Source organism: Bicyclus anynana, chromosome 14 (assembly GCF_947172395.1).
Source record: "Bicyclus anynana chromosome 14, ilBicAnyn1.1, whole genome shotgun sequence".
Classification (NCBI taxonomy): domain Eukaryota; kingdom Metazoa; phylum Arthropoda; class Insecta; order Lepidoptera; family Nymphalidae; genus Bicyclus; species Bicyclus anynana.
The window spans coordinates 883,078-903,904 of NC_069096.1; the positions used below are offsets into that span (position 1 = coordinate 883,078).

General features: G+C 35.6%; 2 protein-coding genes across 11 annotated transcripts in view; both read right to left on the reverse strand.

Moving 5' to 3' along the window:
• Positions 1-20,827, reverse strand: part of LOC112046466 (rab GTPase-binding effector protein 1) — a 449,904-nt gene that overhangs the window by 283,447 nt on the left and 145,630 nt on the right. The window lies entirely within an intron of this gene.
• The window catches only part of LOC112046462 (broad-complex core protein isoforms 1/2/3/4/5), a 141,769-nt gene that overhangs the window by 56,206 nt on the left and 64,736 nt on the right, over positions 1-20,827 (reverse strand). For all 10 annotated transcript variants that reach the window (XR_008251470.1, XM_052885671.1, XM_052885673.1 and 7 more), the window contains one exon: positions 1,939-1,968. The gene's annotated coding sequence lies outside the window, so the exon portion shown is untranslated. The remainder of the gene's footprint in view (positions 1-1,938; positions 1,969-20,827) is intronic.

The following is a 20,827-nucleotide window of genomic DNA, read 5'->3' on the forward strand; positions in this document are numbered from 1 at the left end:
TCGGCATTTTGCCACTATGATACTTGAGCATGATTTCTATAGCTATTAAGATGAGGAAATTTCTCATTTTATAATAACTTTTAATAAAATAAAATAATATAAAAAAAAGTGTGTATAACTTCAAATGTTTTTAGTTTTTGATTGAGTTATAAAGTTGATGCATTTGCAAAAATCCATAATTAGATAACTAAGGAGTGGACCACTCATACCCTAATAACAATGAAGTCTGGTAGCCTCTGAAATAAATAGTTAAATAACGAGTCAAAAAGTAGGTATTATAATTATTATCAGGCTATTAAAATTGTCCACTACTAGGATAGGTCTGCCTCTTTATAGACCCAACGCACTGCTTAAATGCGGGTTGGCGGGTTTTGTAATGTTTTCTATAACGATCATTATCAACGACATCGACAACTGGAACTGTCAGTGGGGGTAAAATAGCATAAAATTACTTGAGACAGTTTTTTTTACAGAATATCTTGCATTTCATATTCAAAACCATAAAGAATAAACCTACTTAAAACGCGTGGGAAAAGTTTTTAAACACATGTGACAACTTCCTTATTTCCTTATTGTTGTACAAAAAATGCTTAACCCTTACCATAGCAGTAATGAGCGAGCGGCGGACGGGAGAGGGGGGCGGTGTCCTCGGTGGGCATAATAAATTCATTTGCTAGTTTTTCCAATAATTCCCCCGATTGGTGGAAAAATGCGCTGCTTTTCATATTGAATTGGCCGGCCATCGTTTTATCTCTTTTTATCGCGTAGGCGAGACACGCTTGTATATATTTATTTGGCCATACATATAAAATTTGATGACGCTGTGGAGGTTTCTTTTTTTTTTTTTTGGAAAAAAAATCTTAATTAATTATCATTTTAACCTATTGACTCATCTACTTGATTTTCCGCTATAGCGTTTTTATAATTGGAAAATATGCTTTTTAGATTTAAGAAGACATTACGATCAAAAATAAAAAGCCTTAAGAAGCCTTACTTGTATTTGGCAAACTAAGTAAGTAGTAATGAAATAAGTTATATTAAGTACATGAACAATCTCATGACTAAGGACCATGTTTTCTAAAGTAGTTGGCCATAATCACATGAGCTTAGACGTTTCTAAATTTCATTATTTGAAACTCCTGACAATGTATTCTAAAGCTACAGGGCTCTTGGTTATTCGTTATCATCCCATATTCGGCTCACTGCTGAGCTCAATTCTCCACTTAGATTAAGAGAGGTTAGGCCAATAGTCCATCACGCTCGCCCAATGCGGTTTGGTAGACTTCACTCACCTAGAGAATTAAGAAAATTCTCAAGTATGTAGGTTTCCTCACGATGTTTTTCCTTCACCGTTTGAGACATATGATATTAAATTTCTTAAAATGCACATAAATGAAAAGTTGGAGGTGCATTCCCCATGGCAGAGGTCATATCCACTGGGCACTGGTAAGTATTGTAGTTACAAAGAATAAAATAAAAAACGCGTCATTGTTTTGTTCTTTCGGCTATCCTATGCTAGATGGAGTTGGCACAACATGATTTAAAGTTTTTTGGACTTTTCGAAGGGTTTTATATTTTTTTTTCGATTGTCTCTGGTGCCCCTTAGACGAGATGCCTTAAGCAATTGCTTAAATAGTTTAACGGCTAATCCAGGACTGAATCTCACCTCAAGAACCTTGAAGGAAAGCGTTAACCCACTCGAAGACATATCTCGACGACGATTGGTGACAGATTGCTTTGGGAAAAAGCCTACTTAGGTTTTGATGATGACAAACTAGCCGACAGCAGACAAAATAATTAGATCTGTTGAGATCTGTATTAATGTGATATAATAGTACCAGTTAATGTTGTTTGAAAAGTATTGGTTCCTTAACAGTTTTATTTAATGCATAATAACTAGTCTACACTTAAAATGCCTACTATGATTTACATACTTACCTTTTGTTTATTGTCTCGAGCTCGAAAAATCTGAAACAAAAATAAAATAAGTAAATACCTGATATTACTGTGCCGAACATCATTATGTACTCATAAAAGTTTTTTTAATACTGGTATTTTATAGACGAAATAATAATAGTTTCTGAAACTAGTGAACTGATTCGACCTTTTGATGGTATTTAATCTCAATAACAATACACTTTAGGAGGACTTATAAACGGGAAGAAAATATTGCGATCCACGTCAGGGATGCTTTTTTGTAAATTAAAATATGCTTGCCGCTGGTCCACAAATACACCTGATGGTTAGTGGTATCATCTATATTATACAGTAATAGCAGAAATTCGCAGTTTCAGCCGCGTAGTTCGCACTCTCGTAAAAGTACTAGATAATAGTATAGCCAGTATAGTCATCAACCCATATTCGGCTCACTGCTGAGCTCGAGTCTCCTCTCATAATGAGAGGGGTTAGGCCAATAGTCCACCACGCTGGCCCAATGCGGATTGGCAGACTTCACACACGCAGAGAATTAAGATAATTCTCTGGTATGCAGGTTTCCTCACGATGTCTTTCCTTCACCGGTTGAGACGCGTGATATTTAATTTCTTAAAACGCACACAACTGAAAAGTTGGAGGTGCATGCCCCGGACCGGATTTGAACCCACACCCTCCGGAATCGGAGGCAGAGGTCATATCCACGGCTCTTACACGGCTCAGCCAGTATAGTGGATTTCAGTTTTTCACAAATCCTGCGGGACCCATGGATTTTTCCGGGATGAAAATAAGCCTATGTGTTAATCCAGAGTATTATCTATCTTTGTTTTAAATTTCAGCCAAATCGGTTCAGTAGTTGCGGCGTTAAAGAGTAACAAACATCCATATAAAGTTTCGCGTTTATAATATTAGTAGGATGTTACTCCTTAATGTAGATCCCTATTGGTGAAAGAATATTTCAAATCGGTCCAGTAGTTTTTGAAATTATTCGTTACACACAAACATATAAACTTTCCTTTTTTTATAATTTTATTAGTGTAGAGATAGAGATCATCCAAGCTGTTTTTTATAGTTATAATTATTGCCTGACCAGGCAGATATGGTCGACCAATTGCTATGTGGAAAATGATCGCCATGACACTTAATATTACAGTGGTTTCTTTTTAAATATGCGAATGTATTCACGAGTATCACCTAGTTATTTGAAAACAGCTGTGAGATAAAATTGTATTCTTCCGTATGAGTTGATACAGTTGTTATTTCTAATGTAATTACGTATCACATTCTATATGTATATGTATGTGTGTGTGTTTAATCAAGTGTAGTCATGTGTTTAACTGTATACATGGTATTACATAACGATATTTTATACTATAGATATGTTATATGCCTCTTATACCGAAAAAAGTGTCCCGAATTTAGTTACTCCACACAGCGCACACATGCACAATTTAGTTTTTATTTACATTATATATTTATAGTCTTATCACTTCCTGAACACAAAACTTGACATTTCAGACGACATTTAAGTATTTTTTGTTTAAATAACTTTCGTTGTTTACTATGCAATTAAATGAAATTAATACATTTAGCCACTTTGGGTCGCCTCAGTTTCGACGCGTTAGTAACATGTATAGTTTAAAATATTTAATATTACGTAAGTATGAGTACTATTTTTTTAAATGGCCTTTATGATCCAGTAGTTAGCCTCTGTGGCTTTGGATTACAAGGTCCTTGGTTTCTCAGCACATAGTTGAGAAGTTGACGGTGGCACACTCCCTTTCCTTGTAGAGCACTTTAACCATTCGCTGCCCTCGAGTATTTTATCGAAAAGCCCGTCTGCGTTGAAGAAGCCGATAGTCAGGGAATGCGGTTTTAATCTACCGTTGTGAGCCATTTAAAAAATCTTTATATCCCTCTATCGCGCGGAGGATGATACTGTGCTCGCCTATTGCCCTTAGTTTACTTTATTTTTGTTACATGTCACGTAACGGATACGATGGGCGACCGGTCGTCCATTTAGGAGCCGTGGCAGACAAAATAATATTCTTGTATACAGTGTTTATTAAGGTATTTATTGTAACGCGGCCGCAGACGTTGACAGACACGGGCCGCGCCCGGCCAGTATTCGCAGAAAGAAGGCTGGCTTAAACCTGAACTAAAATAGACAGCGCCTTACACAAATGACAATAAGACCGCCATTACCAAATGACAATCAGCGCCAATAAGACATTAGCGCCGCGTCTGGGGACTTCTTTCATAAAAAGGACTTTAAATGTCTCTAGGTACCTGCTGGGCAGTGTGAATAGATGGTGTCTGCCACACTACTTGTATGTGACGCACTGTGTCTTTAGATATAAACGGACCTTAAGCTATCCGTAGATCCAGTCCAATAGCAGTATTAGTGCAGTGTGCCGGTCTAAGTTACATATGCAGTAGACAGTTAAAATAGGCTGAAATAAATTATTATTATCATTCTGCATAGTAGCCCAGTGGTTAATACCTCTGCCTACGATTCGGAGGGCGTAGGTTCGAATCCGGTCCATTTTATGAAATTAAATATCACGTGTCTCAAACGGTGAAGGAAAAACATCATGAGGAAACCTACATAGCAGAGAATTTTCTTAATTCTCTGCGTGTGAAGCCTGACAATCGGTATTTGGCCAGCGTGGTGGACTATTGGCCTAACCCTGCTAATTCTGAGAGGAAACTCGAGCTCAGTAGTGAGCCGAATATGGGTTGATAATGATGATGATCATTCTGCATTTCAAATTATCAGCTGAAACCGCCTTTGCAACCGGTGGTCTCTACATATTTTCAAACTTGACGTTTCAAAAGTGCCTGTTAACTAAGCCTGCCTTAATTAATTGTTTTAACGGCGAAGGCCTAGACAACGTTAACGACATGTTTAGTGAAGAGAAAAAAAAAGATTAGAGAAAGAGAGGGCAATATTTTGCGAATGTTGGCCGCTATTTGTCGATGTTTGTCTTTCTGGCCTAGAGATATGTCTTGATATGCCTTCTACGATAATCTGAGAAATCTTTGCTGTGTTTGCAAGATAAACTTTGGTCATCTAATTCCTAGAAAAGACTTGCAAGTCATCATTATTATCAACAACCCATATTCGGCTCACAGCTGACCACAAGCCTCCTCTAAGAATAAGCGTGGTTTGCTAATAGTCCACCACGCTGGCCTAATGCGGATTGGCAGAATTCACAAACGGAGAGAATTAGGAAAATTCTCGGGTATGCAGTGTTCCTGATGATGTTTTTTCTTCACCGTTTGAGACACATGATATTTAATTTAATTTAAATAATGCACATAACTGAAAAGTTGTAGGTGCATGCCTCAGACCGGATTTGAACCTACGCCCTCAGAATTGTAGGCAGAGGTCCACTGGGCAATCACGGCTCTTAAGAAGGATCTTTTACAGCAGGGGAAGGAGCGAGCTATGCTCGAAATATTTATGTGATTTAACCAGAAACGAGGAGTTTCACAGAATAACTAAAGTCGCCAATTATAAAATAACTTAACGAGTCGCGACGCTGAAGTGGCATTGGGCGGAGCACATAGTTCGAAGAGATAGACATCGAGGTACCAATATACTTGAATAACGACCCTGCACCGGAAAGCACAGTCATGACCGAACCCACCAGGTAGAACGATGACGTCATGAATGACAGGGAGCCGCTGGATACTGGCGGCTCGAGAACGTGGTGTTTTGACGTTCTGACTAATTGAACGTTTAAGTATCTTTCTTTATCTTTTATTCTTTACAAGTTAGCCCTTAACTACAATCTCACCTGATGGTAAGTGATGATGCAATCTAAGTCAAAGTTATAGTATAAAAACCTGTCTCAAAATGCGATGTTAAGTCACCGAGGTCAAACATTGATCAAGCCGTATTTGAATACACTTGTACAAACAAACAAACATTAGTTAGCCCAAATAAACATAAATAATAATATAATGATTCCAATTTACTTGGAAAACACTGAAGAACTTATTAAGGGAAATAATTTCACTCTTCCCGATGTATTTTTCCATTGATCGCTCTCCCACTGGCATCTATACATTTTCTTATTCTTAGTTGGCACGCACACATTAGCGGGCGCGAGTGTGTGTAGCCCCCTAAATTATTTCGACATATGCAAATTTGTACTCACCTACAGATGTTGGCAAAGATTATGATGTCTACAGACCCGAAACTAGATACTGTAGGCATTTCTTTAAGGAAAATACTATATATTTTTAAACATTTCTTAAAAAATGGGTACAACGAAATAGGTATTCGTAGGGATTTGACAGGCAGTTAGGCATATCGAGGTTTCAAAACTACTATGTTACTATCTGCTCGTACATAAATGACCCAAAGATGTTTATTAACGAAGCACGCTTGACTGCAATTATACCTGGTAAATGTCAAATTAAGGCGGTTGTAAATTAATAGCACTACGGTATATTAACCGTGTTCCTATCAGCGATAAGTTTCTTCACGGGATATTAGCAAAATTCTTAATAATTAAAATAATTAAATCGTAAAGTATTGTTTTTTGATTCAAACAAGATACATTAAATTCAAAAATTTTTAAAAAAAGGCTTAGTTTACAAGCAATATTAAAACGTCAAGTGCGACTATTTGTAAAGACTACCACCAGTTCATCACGGAAGGCAGGTTCTGCTAAGGAAAGCATGCAAGAAACTCGACAGTCGCTCTTACGCGTGAATTACAGAACTATATATTTTCAAGTCGGTTAAAAGGAAATACTTGAGTAGGCTTTGTCACATCTGTCACGTTACTTGTTCTTGTTGAGCACACCTAGCGACGCGGATCTCCCAAAAAACGGAGCGGCGCAGTTGTAAAATTGTCTAACTACCCTCCCCGCCCCGCGGACCCCCGCGCGCTCATTACAGCGCGTGCGTGGGCAGCACAAGAGGTTGTAGGTCGCGGGATATGTCTTAACATAATTAACGCCCGCCACACGCGATCAAGTTTACCGTACCGTTTGCAGCACGCTTAGGGTTGTGGGAAGTGACAAAATATCAAATACAGTTATGCCTGTGGTTTTGATAATTTTTGCATCGTAAACATGATCTTGTATGGTTGGCTTAACTTGTTTTATATTAACGTTCCTCTATTTCTTAATTGCTTTGTTGATACAGTCTATTGCAGTCCTGACTATGAGATCCTGGGTCTATGGAAAGTTGAGCTTTTGTTACTAAGAAAATTTCAGAAGCCGCCCGTGAATCTACACAAATAAAAGTGATTCGCCTAATGTGTTAACTCGAGAACGTTGCGATCAATTTATTGAGGTTGTTTCTTTTTCTCAGCTTTCTTTAAGAAACAAGGAAGGTTCTTGTGAGAAAAACATCGCCATCGGCTAGGAAAATAGAAAAAACAACACCTTTCCGTTACAAGTACCTGTCTTATGAACGGCTTAAACAATTTCATCATCTTATTTATATTTTTTTTTCTGATACTTTGCAGAAAGTTCGAAATTAAGTATCAAGAAAATTTTGAAAACCATTGAAATATTTCAGAAAAGTTGACGACCATTTTCTGGATAAATTACGGCTTAACAGCCAAATGGATCAGAAATAAATGTGGCAAAACATATGGTAAACATATGATTTAATAATTATGAAAAGTGGCACATCTTTTATAATTATAAAATCATATGTATTATAAAGAAGATGGAAATCAACACATATATCTTCGGATTTATCTGTCTAACTCAATCCCATTGCCAAAAAAACCTTACGCGACTCGGATCGCGATACTAAGCGTGTTCATCTCTTTCTAGTTTTGAAAAAACCCCGCCCGCCTCCACTCCAGCCCCCCTCCAGCACCCCCTCTCCTAATTCCTTACATATTTAAATTCCACTTTCAACGTTCGTTGGAGACTACATTGTCTCATATGCTTTTTGGCATTTTTTTCCATTTCAACGAACCACGGAAAAATTAACCGACTTTATATGCGATGCGGATGAGGCGCCGTGGTTCTAGATCAAGTCTAGATATTTGATGACCTATTTGGCTAAGTTAACGAGTGGATTTATGAGAGGAAAGTTCCGAGGTCATTACCCAAAGTCGCGTCCAGTGGCGTGCACTTCGTTGATGCAAAAATGCACTGCCTATCCTGTGTTGTGGAAGGAATTTTTAATTTTACACGATTTGTATGTACAGTGCATATCCTAGTTAAACACCTTGTGCACGCCACTGGTCGAGTCAAAAACGGTAATTTATAATTCCTACATATAGGTCATCATTATATTATGTAAAAATAAACTGAATTAATTCCAAATTAGATTCGTTCCCTCTAAATAAGAAATCACCTCAAGTTGTGAAAAACTAAATTTAAAAAATTGTTTAATTTACAATTTAAAAAAATTTTAGGAAGTGAGTCAATTAAATACTTTGTAATGTATCTACTTATTGAAATCTACGTAATATTGTCTCCGTATCTTTCAAGTAACAGTTCTAATCTTTCATTTTTTTGTTAACTTTAATACTTACGAACGAGATATGCAACTATTGTTTTATATACTATTAACTATTGTTTTATCTCAGATAATTTGTAAAAAAATGTAGTCTGAATCTAAAACATTTAAGCCGTCGTAGTAAAAAGGCTCAGCAAAAAGTCCTCGAGCTTAGAACTCTTTACGGCCAGGCTCCGCGAGCTTATTAAGCTAAGCTGAAACTTACATAATGAATATGTTCGTACGTTAGGGACGCGAGTGGAAAAGAGTTAAAAAGAATAACAAGCTTCAAGAGCTATAAGTTGAATGTGATCTTAATTAGCACGTTGCTTGGAAATAGCTTAATTCTAACTAATCCTGCTAGCGAAAGATTGTATTTATGTATGGATGTTACTCTTTCACGCAGAACTACTAAATGGATTTGGCTGAAATTTAAAATGAAGACAGACTTTACTGGATTAAATCAAAGGTTACTTTTGATCCCGTAAAATTCACAAGTTTGCATTATACAATGTGAAAAATGAAGTTGCGGGCGTTCTCGAAATAAATGTTTGTTTGTTTATTTTTACACGTTATAGTTGAACCACTAAACCAATTTTACTGTACAGTATTGTAGAGACTACTGCAGCTTTGGCAGGTTGGTATTCTGCTGAGAAGACCCGGTAATAAAATCAACAGTTGCCCTTTTAAAATAATTATTATTTACAACTGTCTTGGGGATCTTTTATAAAGAATGCCTATAATAATTTTGGTTAAAATGGCTTTTTAAAGATAATAATCGAAATAAATCGTGTAATATCAAGTTATGTAAGGCATGTGATTGTTACTATTAATTTGCCAAGTTTACCCAGCCGGCAATTTTATAGGCATCAGAAAATTCGTAAAATTCAAAGAACCAGCTTACTTCAAAGCCAGCGAAAATGCTTTCCACCCTTCCCAAGTCGTAAACCTCTCGGCCTACATACTCGCAGTGGGTGACCTTGTTAAAAATCATGCATCGAAATAGATTTCCAAAAAATATATCCGGTCATTTATATTTGGGCGACACTAAAAGCGAAAGTTGCAAGAATTTGAGCACATTTTTATGCTACGAACAAATGAATGAAAAATATTTTTTAGGCCACGCGTCCATTCGCAATTTTTAGAGATCGGATCCTAAAAAAAGGTACAAAAATCGACTCGACGCCCACGTGTTTTTTTTCGTTTTTTCACTGTTTTATTCCCCGCGTATCGAAAGCGAAAGGGATTCGGGAATTTTTTCGGGCGTTTTTATTCTAAAATTCGGTTATTTTCCATCGGCGTTTGTAAACAAACATGTTCGGGAAATTCCGTGAACATTTACCGGCGCTAACAAGTTGTTTTGGAACTTGTTCCGGTCAACGTTTAGGGCTTGATTGTGTGTCCTGTCACACTTATCTCATAAATAATGAGTAAGTTTGTATGTTCGTGTTCGAAATTCTGGGCTGGGTCATGAAAATAAGATCATCATTGCCATTATCGTCACCATCAGTCTGGATTAAGAGTCCAGTTAATTAGTTAATTAATTTATCCAGTTAATTAATTAGTTAAGTAAGCCATTCAAAAAGCTGATGATGATGATATGTTTGAGCATTAGTTACTCCATTAAGTAAGAACAACTATTATTTTCTTTTATGATTTGATTGATACTTGATACTAGTTACACATCTTTATGAATTAAAATATACACTCAGCGTCATCTATTGATCATATACATTTTCAAACAGTCATTTTGTAAATACTAAATATTTTTTTATTACCTTTTTGTGTTGTTTCGTCTTTTTTCCAAACTATTTTAAATTTGGAGTATTTAAGTCCAAGTAAAGATTTTTAGGGTTCCGTAGTCAGCAAGGACACTTTACAGTTTCACCATGTCCGTCCGTCTGTCGGTTCGCGATTTAGCTGAGAGACTATTACCACTAGAAAGCTCTAATTTAGCATGAGTAGTTTTTTAGTCGTAGTTAGTAACGTGATAGCCTAGTGGATATGACCTCTGCCTCCGATTCCGGATTTTTTGCAGCATTTTAAGAAATTAAATATCATCTGTATCAAACGGTGAAGGAAAAACATAATAGTATAATTTTCAATTTCATAGGAGATCAAAATTGAAAAATCCTAAATACCTCCTTCTTTTGGATTCAGGTAAACAGTCCAGGCAATTTTTTGTAAAATTTAATGCATAGGTTATATGATGTTACTCTAAAGCAGCAGGTTCTGCAGCTAAGATATGTAACTAGAGCCTGCATGTGTCATAGATAGACATATATAAAACAAGCGAACGCCCGCGACTTCGTCTGACCTTAGACCGGCTTATACAGAATCCTCTATCGAAAAATCTGCCAAATTTAATTTATGTACTTCAAGCGGTCTTTGAGATTTTGTGATGAGTGATCTTTCACATTTATATATTAAGATAAGCTATTTCTGGCTATGCAGGCTCTTGTCTAGTGGTTATTTGTAAAGCGTGACCATATTTATGTAGTTTTTCAGATTTGTCTAGCGCCAAAAGGCTCATCCAAATCTAAACAAAGCGGTTGTAGCCAAGAAAGTGTTAATAAGTACACCTAATCATACATAATCATATCAGTATTCATCTTTAAGTTCTCAGATTTGCCTAGAGCAAATTTAACTAGACTAGCTAAACAACGCGGCTACAGCCACGAAAGCGTCGACAAATGCAACCAGACATCAACTCATATAGGTTTTCGTGTATTCATGTCTATTTTCTCAGGTTTGCTTAGAGCAAAAGGGCTCGATCACGCTAGACTAGTGCGTCTAACGGCTAAATACCGTGGCTGTAGCAAAGAAAGCGTCGATAAATGCAACCAGACATCAACTCATATAGGTTTTCGTGTATTCATGTCTATTTTCTCAGGTTTGCCTAGAGCGAAAGGGCTCGATCACGCTAGACTAGCGCGTCTAACGGCTAAATACCGTGGCTGTAGCCAAGAAAGCGTCGATAAATGCAACCAGACATCAAATCATATAGTTTTTCGTGTATTCATGTCTATTTTCTCAGGTTTTTCTACAGCAAAAGGGCTCGATCACGCTAGACTAGCGCGTCTAACGGCTAAATACCGTGGCTGTAGCCAAGAAAGCGTCGATAAATGCAACCAGACATCAAATCATATAGTTTTTCATGTATCCATGTCTATTTTCTCAGGTTTGCCTAGAGCGAAAGGGCTCGATCACGCTAGATTAGCGCGTCTAACGGCTAAATACCGTGGCTGTAGCCACGAAAGCGTCGATAATGCAACCAGACATCAAATCATATAGTTTTTCGTGTATCCATGTCTATTTTCTCAGGTTTGCCTAGAGCGAAAGGGCTCGATCACGCTAGACTAGCGCGTCTAACGGCTAAATACCGTGGCTGTAGCCAAGAAAGCGTCGATAAATGCAACCAGACATCAAATCATATAGTTTTTCGTGTACTCATGTCTATTTTCTCAAGTTTGCTTAGAGCGAAAGGGCTCGATCACGCTAGACTAGCGCGTCTAACGGCTAAATGCCGTGGCTGTAGCCAAGAAAGCGTTGATAACTGCAGCCAGGCAACAAAGCGCACGGGGAAATAAAAATTTAATAATTACACAAGCCAGCTCATAGTTGGTGCCCGGATAATGTTGGGAAAAAAACTGTATCGCACCCTCCCACCCTACCGCGAAATTTTTCACCCTCCCTCGTTTAGCGAGATTCGATCCCGCAATCAGGGGGTGGGGAGGCATTTTTTGGCCTACCCCCCTACCCCTGCCACGGCATCGTAAATTGAAGCATATAATTTTTATTACGGCCCTGTCGTATGAGGCCGTTGGAGTTGTCAAAATGTGATACAAAATGTATCTTAGTTAGCACTTTTGGTTGTTATACACCGTTTCATGGAAAAGGCGTGCTGGCAGTCTTGCTTAGTGAGCAGTCCGTAAAGTAAGACGTCATCAATAAAATACTATGTGCGCTGTAGCATGATGCGGGTGACATTTGCCTTTTCATAATACATATTATCGTAAATCGCGGCAAACTTTCAAGAGTGAAATAAACTGTCACCTGGACCATGCTACAGCTTACGAAAGAAAGAAAACAACGAAGAGAGTGAAGTGAAAAGTCACAGAATAAAATTACGAATAAATATATTAGTAATTACATAATAAAATACCTAAATAACAAATAAATAAACAAATAGTTTCGTAAATAATGATTTGTATTCTTTTGAATTAAAAAGAAACATTTTATTTATTTGTTTTTAATTATTGACATTTTAATGTTGGCATAATTAACAAGATTTAGTGTTTTAAAAATCAACACTTGAACTGAAAAATGTAATTAGACATTTTTAAATAAGAATAATTCGACGCTGAATTAAGAAGCCAGTGTTCTTATTTCGTTACGCCTATAATATAAAGTAGGTATTTTTTCTCTGTGCCTGTATTGGATGTTAGACCATTTAGTTTTGTATGTTATACATAATATCACTTAATGGCTTAGCCACAATATGTCTAAGGAAATAAGTAATATAAAATCCAAGTACTATTTATATTAAGCCTTGAATACTACACTACTATTACGAGCACATGGAAATTCATGCGTTTTATTAGAAACAAATCTTTTTTTTATCAGAAGGCAAATTAAAACAATACAGTCAGCAACAAACTATTTCTAAAAATCGATACTAACTTATTATTACGAATACACAGCTTATTTTTAATAATAAAGCTAGCTTATTTTTAATCATATTTAAAATTCAAGCTTCTCTGTTTTTAGTGACTCTACTAACATTTAAAAATGAAGACTCTGTCAAGAAAAGCCTTTAGAAATTCACCATCCAATCCAGTTTTTAGATTTTAAAGAACCTTTAAAATAATTACCATAGCAAGAATCTGCTGAGAAAAGCTTTCGAAAATCAGCAGTGGTTCTTTAAAAAAGACATTATTATATGAGAATGTCTCAGCTTTGATTACTTCCAAGCATCTATTCTCTAGCTGTAATTAAAAAAAAGAAAGCAGTCAGTGATTTGTGCGGAACATATCTCAAATAACTAAATAGTTACTCTAAGGTAAAATAACAGTCAAGTGTTAAAACAGTGACGATAAAAAGAACCGAATTGAATATTTTCTCGCCAAAGGTCGGTTAAAAGATGACATAACTTATTCTCAAGCGTACGTCAGCCATTGTGAAAGGTCTACGTAACGTAGTACTACGCCGTAGCGCGCCTACGCTCTAATAAATGATTTAGGCGTAGGCACCGTCTAATTGCGTACTACAAAGGTTGATTCACGAAAACCTCCTTCAGAAATATTACCTCCAGATTCAAACTCGGTGTTACAATAACATTAATTGATGTGTTTTTTCTTCTATATAAATAGATGCTTTGCTTTATACTTTCCGATACTAATTCAAAGTAGACTTTAACATCATACTTAATTCGTCTAATATGAAAAAAACTAGCAGTTCTTTCGAGGTTTCACCAGCGTGATTCCTATTTCCGAGAGATTACGGAGATAAAATATAAGCTGTGTTACTCGCTGATAATGAAGATAATCATTAGTGAAAAAAAATTAAAATCAGTCCAGTACTTTCGAAGCCTATTCATAATAAACAAACAAATATCCTTGCCTCTTTATATCATTCAGATAATCATCACCCATCAATGTCATCATGACATCAACTTATGGAAGTCCATAGCTGTACTCTTTTGGAGCAAAATACGCTAAGGAAAACAAACTGAGAAAAGTCTCGATCATCCAGATCTTAATAAATGAATAGTGAATAATAGTAAACACAAGGGTCTGATGTTGGAAGGGAAACTCGCATTGTTCCTGTCATTTGTAATTCAACACAAACCCGCGCAGTGTAGTTGTTCCTAACATATTCGCATCGCCTGCGTTACATTCCGATAGAAAATAACAAAATATGATACACCATTGATATACTTAATCCCAGATACTCATACATGCTCTTTGACGGTTATTTTTTATGTTTTAATTAGTCTCTTTCTTTAAAAACTACGAGTAACTACTCAACTAACTAATCAACATTTATATTTAAAAGCATAATATTTTTAGGAATAGTGTAATTTGAAAACAGTTAGTTTTTACTTGAATTATTTTTTTAAAGCTAAGATAGAAAATCCGTGATTTACAAATGAGCAAACGTTAACGCGAAATACACAAGATTCATATTCTGCTATGTAATACCTCTCATTCAGTTTTTTTACTAACAAAGATTCTAAGTGTCTTAGCAATAAAATATTGTCAGCAAGCAGCATTGCTGTGTAATATATGATTGGTTGTGTAGTACATGAGGCTAGAAAGTGTACAATATGTTTGTAGCATGTACTGCGTTGTGTTGCTATGTTAAAGCGATGAGTCCACTTAAAATGAGGAGAAATATTCTGCTTTTTATGTCAACTACTAGCGGACACTCGCGTCCCTATACCTCCCTAATCCGGCCCTCTCGTGCAACCGGACGTCTATTAATTACTCGTATAAACTACGTCACTCCCTTTCATCTCTGTTTTCGATATTTCGTTAGAGTGAACTTTCCCTTTTATATATCATCATTATCAGCTGATGGACGTCCACTGCTCACATAGGTCTCTAGTGTGGTTCCAAGCACAACGGTCTCAAGCCGCCAGCATCCAGCGGCTCCCTGCAACCCGCTTGATGTCCTCAGTCTACCTAGTGGGAATTCAACCAACACTGCGTTTTCCGGTGCTGGGTCGACATTCTAGCACCTTCGGACCCCAATGTCCATTGGCTTTTCGAACTATTTGGCCTGTCCATTGCCACTTCAGCCTCGTGACTGGCTGAGCTGTGTCAGTGACTTTGGTTCGTCTGCGGATCTCCTCATTTCTGAATTCAATTACGCAGAGAAACCAAGCATAGCTCGCTCCATCGCCCGCTGAGTTACTTGGAGCCTTCATATTTAGTACTTTGATAATACATAGAAGACAGTTTAATGAAATTAAATACTCATGGTAACGGTGTGATAAGTATTACTTATTATGTTAGTACGCCTGTTTCCATTAACTGTGTATCTTTAATGCATGTATCGTCACATCGACGCCATTAAATATTAAATAGAAATCAAAAATGGGGACCATATCGTAGTGGGCCGATGCTAGTGTATTTATTATGAAGCGTGGAAATATTCCGCCCGCCAGTTCACTTCCTTAATAAGAAATAGGCCATTTGTAACTCGGTCAAGGATTTCGCGAATATTTTGTAATGTTGATTTAAATTAATGAATAATGGGTATGTACTCAAAAACAAATTATTCCTTTCATTACTTGTTTTGTTATTTTTTTTAATTTGTAATATAATATGTTGTATTGAACAAGTTTTTCTTTAATTATAAACCTTATATTTAGCTTGTAATTTTGAGTACACTATAAATAAACAATTTATAGCTTATTTTAAAAGAAATTATTTGATTTGCCAATGTGGTTAAAAACTTCTTTTTAAGTCGAAGATACTATTAATTAATCATCTTCTTAATGATATAAACTAAATCATTGAAGATTTCAAATTGTAACTTTTATATGTTAATTAGAAATATTTACATTGTTGTAGTAAACTGGCTCACGTAGAGTCTGCTTTCCAAGCTAATGGAAGAGTCACTATTTATTGAGAGACTTAACTTTTCTTTTGTGAAAGATGCTTGAATAAAAGCTTACTTATAAATAAATGAATTTGAACTCAATTCGTTAGAAAAAAAATACATGTTGTATAAAATACACCCTGTTTTTATCTTAGAAAACTTTTAACTCTGGTCAAATCGTATACAAGTGAGTAAACTTGAATTTTTACTAATTATCTCATTTTAGTATTTCTAAATAATATTCAGGCAAGCTTTAACTGAGTGTAAACAAAAAAATATACCGTGACTTAGCAGGGTATTCATTTACAATAGATATGATTTATTAATTAATTAAATTGATATTATTTTTAACTATTTATTAAAATCACACAAATTATAAGAATAGACGATCAAAAATACCTTTGAATAAAATATAAATAAAGTCATAAAGACAAGGAATTGTTAATAAAAAACGGATATCACACAAAAAAAACGCCCATCGAAACTCCAACATTTCATTAAACCGAAAACGAAATAAAAAAAAATACAACCCCATACAACAAAAGAACTTTCTAATGACAAATTTCCGTCCGAAAAGTGTAGGAAAAAAAAAAGTTCTAATTCACGCACGAGAGCGGCCCCCCCTCCGCCCGCCACCCCAGGGGGGTACATATACGCAATTTTTGATCAATACTTAAAAATTAACCCAGCCTCCGGTAGTTTTTAAATTACTCTGCGCATGTCATGATTTTTAATCAGCCTCCCCGTGCGACGCCTACCACACACATACTTTTGTATATGTTTAAATGTGATCAGGTTATTATACAATTGGTTTTTTACATACACCCCCCCGTCGCATTGGACACGGTTTTTTGCGATGAACATTTTTGGTGGGGGCGCCAATATTTATTTATATTATGTATCGGCCTATCGATTTTCCGATGCTTAATTATCTTTAATGAAGGCAGTCCATCAAAGAACTTCGTGTTACGTTATTTTTCGTTTATATAAAGGTTCATCACATAAATGTACAAGTAGAATACACCTACTTAGCACCACCACTTAATGACCCTAATAATTTTAATTCTTAAAATAAACTGTAAAAACTTGATTCAAAATTATTTTTATTTCAAAGAACTTGGCTGTGATCACAAGCAATACAATGACGCAGGTTTAGAACTCTTTTTATTGGCATTTCTTCGTAGTAAGCATTTGTAAAATAACATCGCAACGTTGCGTCAAAGAAGACGGCGAAGAAAGTATCACCTAAATACAAAGTACAACAAGCAAGACTGTTACGATTAAAAATAAATAAAAACTATAAAAACTTGACTCTAAATTAAAATCAGAACTTGGTAGTGATTACAAGCAATACGTCTTAGAAATCTTTCTTACTATTTATGAAGTAACTTCGCGATATTACGTCAAATATAATCGGGCACAAATATCATTATAAGAATTAATATGGAGATGGAATGCATCATCATTAACAGCCTGTTTTAAAGGCCCACTATACGGCTAAACCTCTCCCCTTATACAAGAGAAGATATGGAGCTTTGACCCACAACGCTTCAGCAGTATAGGAAAAGGAAAAAAGTGCAGAAATATTCAAATGAACAGGTAGAAAGTTGTATATAAAACCACTTTTAAAATCAAAACATATACAGCTACTAGCGAATTGTAACCTCAGAATTAGCTATAAAACACAACCCTAAAGTAAATCTTGAAAATCGTATCTGATTACGTAGAACTATTCAATTAAAAGAAGACTGTAGAGTATGGTAGGGTTCGCATAAAGTTATATAATTCCACAACATTAAATATTAGGCATCGCTTAAATATAATGCCCCGTCGGTACAGTGGCTAGCTATATGGCTTCGGATCATGAGGTCTTGGTTTCGAGTTCAAGAAGTATAGAGTATTTCGGGTTTTCTATTTTTTTTAATTATCAGCCTGCAGTTAGGAAGTTGGTGGTATTATCCCCGTGCCTCAGAGAGTATAGTAAGCCGTTGGTCTTGTTCATCATTAAAATATTTTATAGTGATCTTATAGAGTTTAACATTATCATCGTATGTCCGCGAACATGCAATGGCAGCGCGGTGGGTCCAAGCCCCATACCATCTGTCTTATAAGACCCTGTAATGAACTGTTCAAGGGGGATGCTAATAATAAATTACTTTGATATAATTTCTTTGACTAAGTCAACGACATAATCTATACACCTATAGTAATATTAAAAAAGGCGAAAGTAAGTCTGTCTGTCACTTTGTTTGCCTGTCTATCTGTTACCTTTTCACGGCTTAACGGCTATTTCGATCAAGATGAATTATAGTATTATGATAAATGGGACCTTCGAGCAGAATATAGGCTTTTTATCCCTAAAATAAAAATAAAAGGGGGTGAAAATGGGTTGAATATTTGTATGGAAAGTCGTCCATTGTTAGAGTTACAGCAGACGAAGTCGCGGGCGTTTGCTAGTACTTCTAAAACTCTAATTTTCAAAGAACTCGAAAATTATTGAATGGATTTTCATGCAATTTTCACTAGTTCATGAAATAGGTTTATGTAATTGTCAAGGCTTTTGTATCAATTGATTGAACTATGAAAATTTTTGTAGTGTCAGATAAAGTCAAGCCGCCAGAGGGTTTTCATCGAAAACGCTGCCTTTGAGATCTTACAAAAAAATTAACGGTGGAATATTTTGCTTTTATAGAAGGGCTCTACATGGATGAAGTCGCGGGCGTCTGCTAGTTTAGTTATATTTTATTAACTTTACTAGATATTCTACGTAATATTTCAACAATGCATGTAAAATAATTTGAAAGCAAACATTCCATGCTAATAGCTATAAAACTCACATGAAATACAAAAGAACTAGCGATACAGCATAAAGGCATTATTTAGCAGAGGTTCATTATGGACGATGAATAAGTTTATTTTGCTATTCTGCGCAAACCAGTGCATATACGCTAGCTAGATATAAAATAATCTTAACACTTGATTCACTCTAATTCTGGATTGCCTGCACTTACTGAATAACAATGTTGACAATGTTATTGACAATATTATTGACAATAATAAGGGTAAGGTATCCTACTATCCTACTAATATTATAATTGCGAAAATGTGTATGGTTGTATGTTTGTTTAGATGTTAGTTTGGATGTTTGTATGGATGTTTGTTACTCTTTAATGCCGCTAATACTGAAGCGATTTGGCTGACAGTTGGAATGGAAATAGATTTTACGCTGGAATAACATATAGACTACTTTTTATCCCGAAAAAATCCATGGATTCCCGAGATTTGTGAAACCTGATAATTTTGATGGTATGAATGTTTGTTACTCTTTTACGTCTCGGCTACTGAACCGAATTGCCTGAAATTCGTAGTAAAGATAGATTATAGTCTGGATTAACACATAGGCTACTTTTTATCCCGGAAGAATCCTTGGTTCCCGAGGGATTTGTGAAAAACTGAATTCCACGCAGTCGAAGTCTTACCTAAATATTGACAATATTATTGATCCACAATGTTCAGTTGCAAAGATTACTAACACAGTTTTTTTTAATTATTTAACGGATTTTCTTGTACCTCATTAATTCAACCTTACGTTTTTCAACCTTAATTCAATGTACCAATTTTCACGAATATAGCGTGAAAAATTTGTAACTTTCGTGAAACTTTCAAACCCTTTTTTAACTAGTAATAAAGACGAAAATTTGTATAAGTGTGTGTGTGTGTTTGTTACTCTGTTGTACACGAAAATAATATTTTTGCTGTGAAATATCCACAGCTGTCAGCCCGTGATGACTGATGCTTCAACTAACTGGCTTCCCTGTCAAGAGTGCGTTTGATATATGTCACGAAAAGTTGACGTTCACGGTTGATCAGGGCACATTGAAAGATACCAAAAAATTCAAAATTATTTATTTGAATTAGGCTAAATTTACAAGATGTGAGAAAAAAATAACTTTTCATAAAAAAATTAAAAAAAACAATACAGATAAGGGTAACAATGTGTTTGCCTCCTAACTTAATTCTAATTAACAGAAACTTTATTTTATGAAATTAAATATCACGTGTCTAAAACAGTGAAGGAAAAACATCGTGAGGAAAACTTCATACTAAAGAGTTTTCTTAATTCTCTGCGTGGTTGACTATTGGCCTAACCTCTCTCATTCTGAGAGGAGACTCGAGCTCAGCATTGAGCCGAATATGTGTTTATAATGATGAATAGGTAAATAATACAAGCGTATCAATAGCCCATAAATTATTTATAGTTGTGTATGTATTGTTTTAATGTTAACGCTTTGCTGCGATTCAGCTTTTGAAATCCCCCTAAATCAGCATGTTAGTTTTGGAAAAGATAACCCTTATTTGAAGACAGAGCGTGAACGAAGTCAGTGAGGAAATCAGTGAGTCGAGTATGTCACACGAATCTATGACAATGTTAACGCCCCGCTGACTTTCCTATCCGCACTTTATTGACAGCTATAGTTTTGTCGAAGATATACAACGTCTGAAATCTTAAATTAAAAATGATTATTTTTTTGTTTTTTTTAAGGTTGGTTTTTGGTTTATAAATAAAATGAAAAAAAACTACAACCTATAAAAGCCTATTTTTGTAAAACATAAATTATTAGGTATATATTTATTTATTTCAAGAAGGCATCAAGTAACTCAAGTGCTGGCGCTTTTAAAATGATAAGCCTTGCTGTTCCATCTTGGGAACTTTGTCCATGGCTATGTGATAATTGGTAATTACGAAAACTTTAAATTAAAGTTATCAGAAGAGTTAATAGATTAATATACATATTAAAAATCAAGT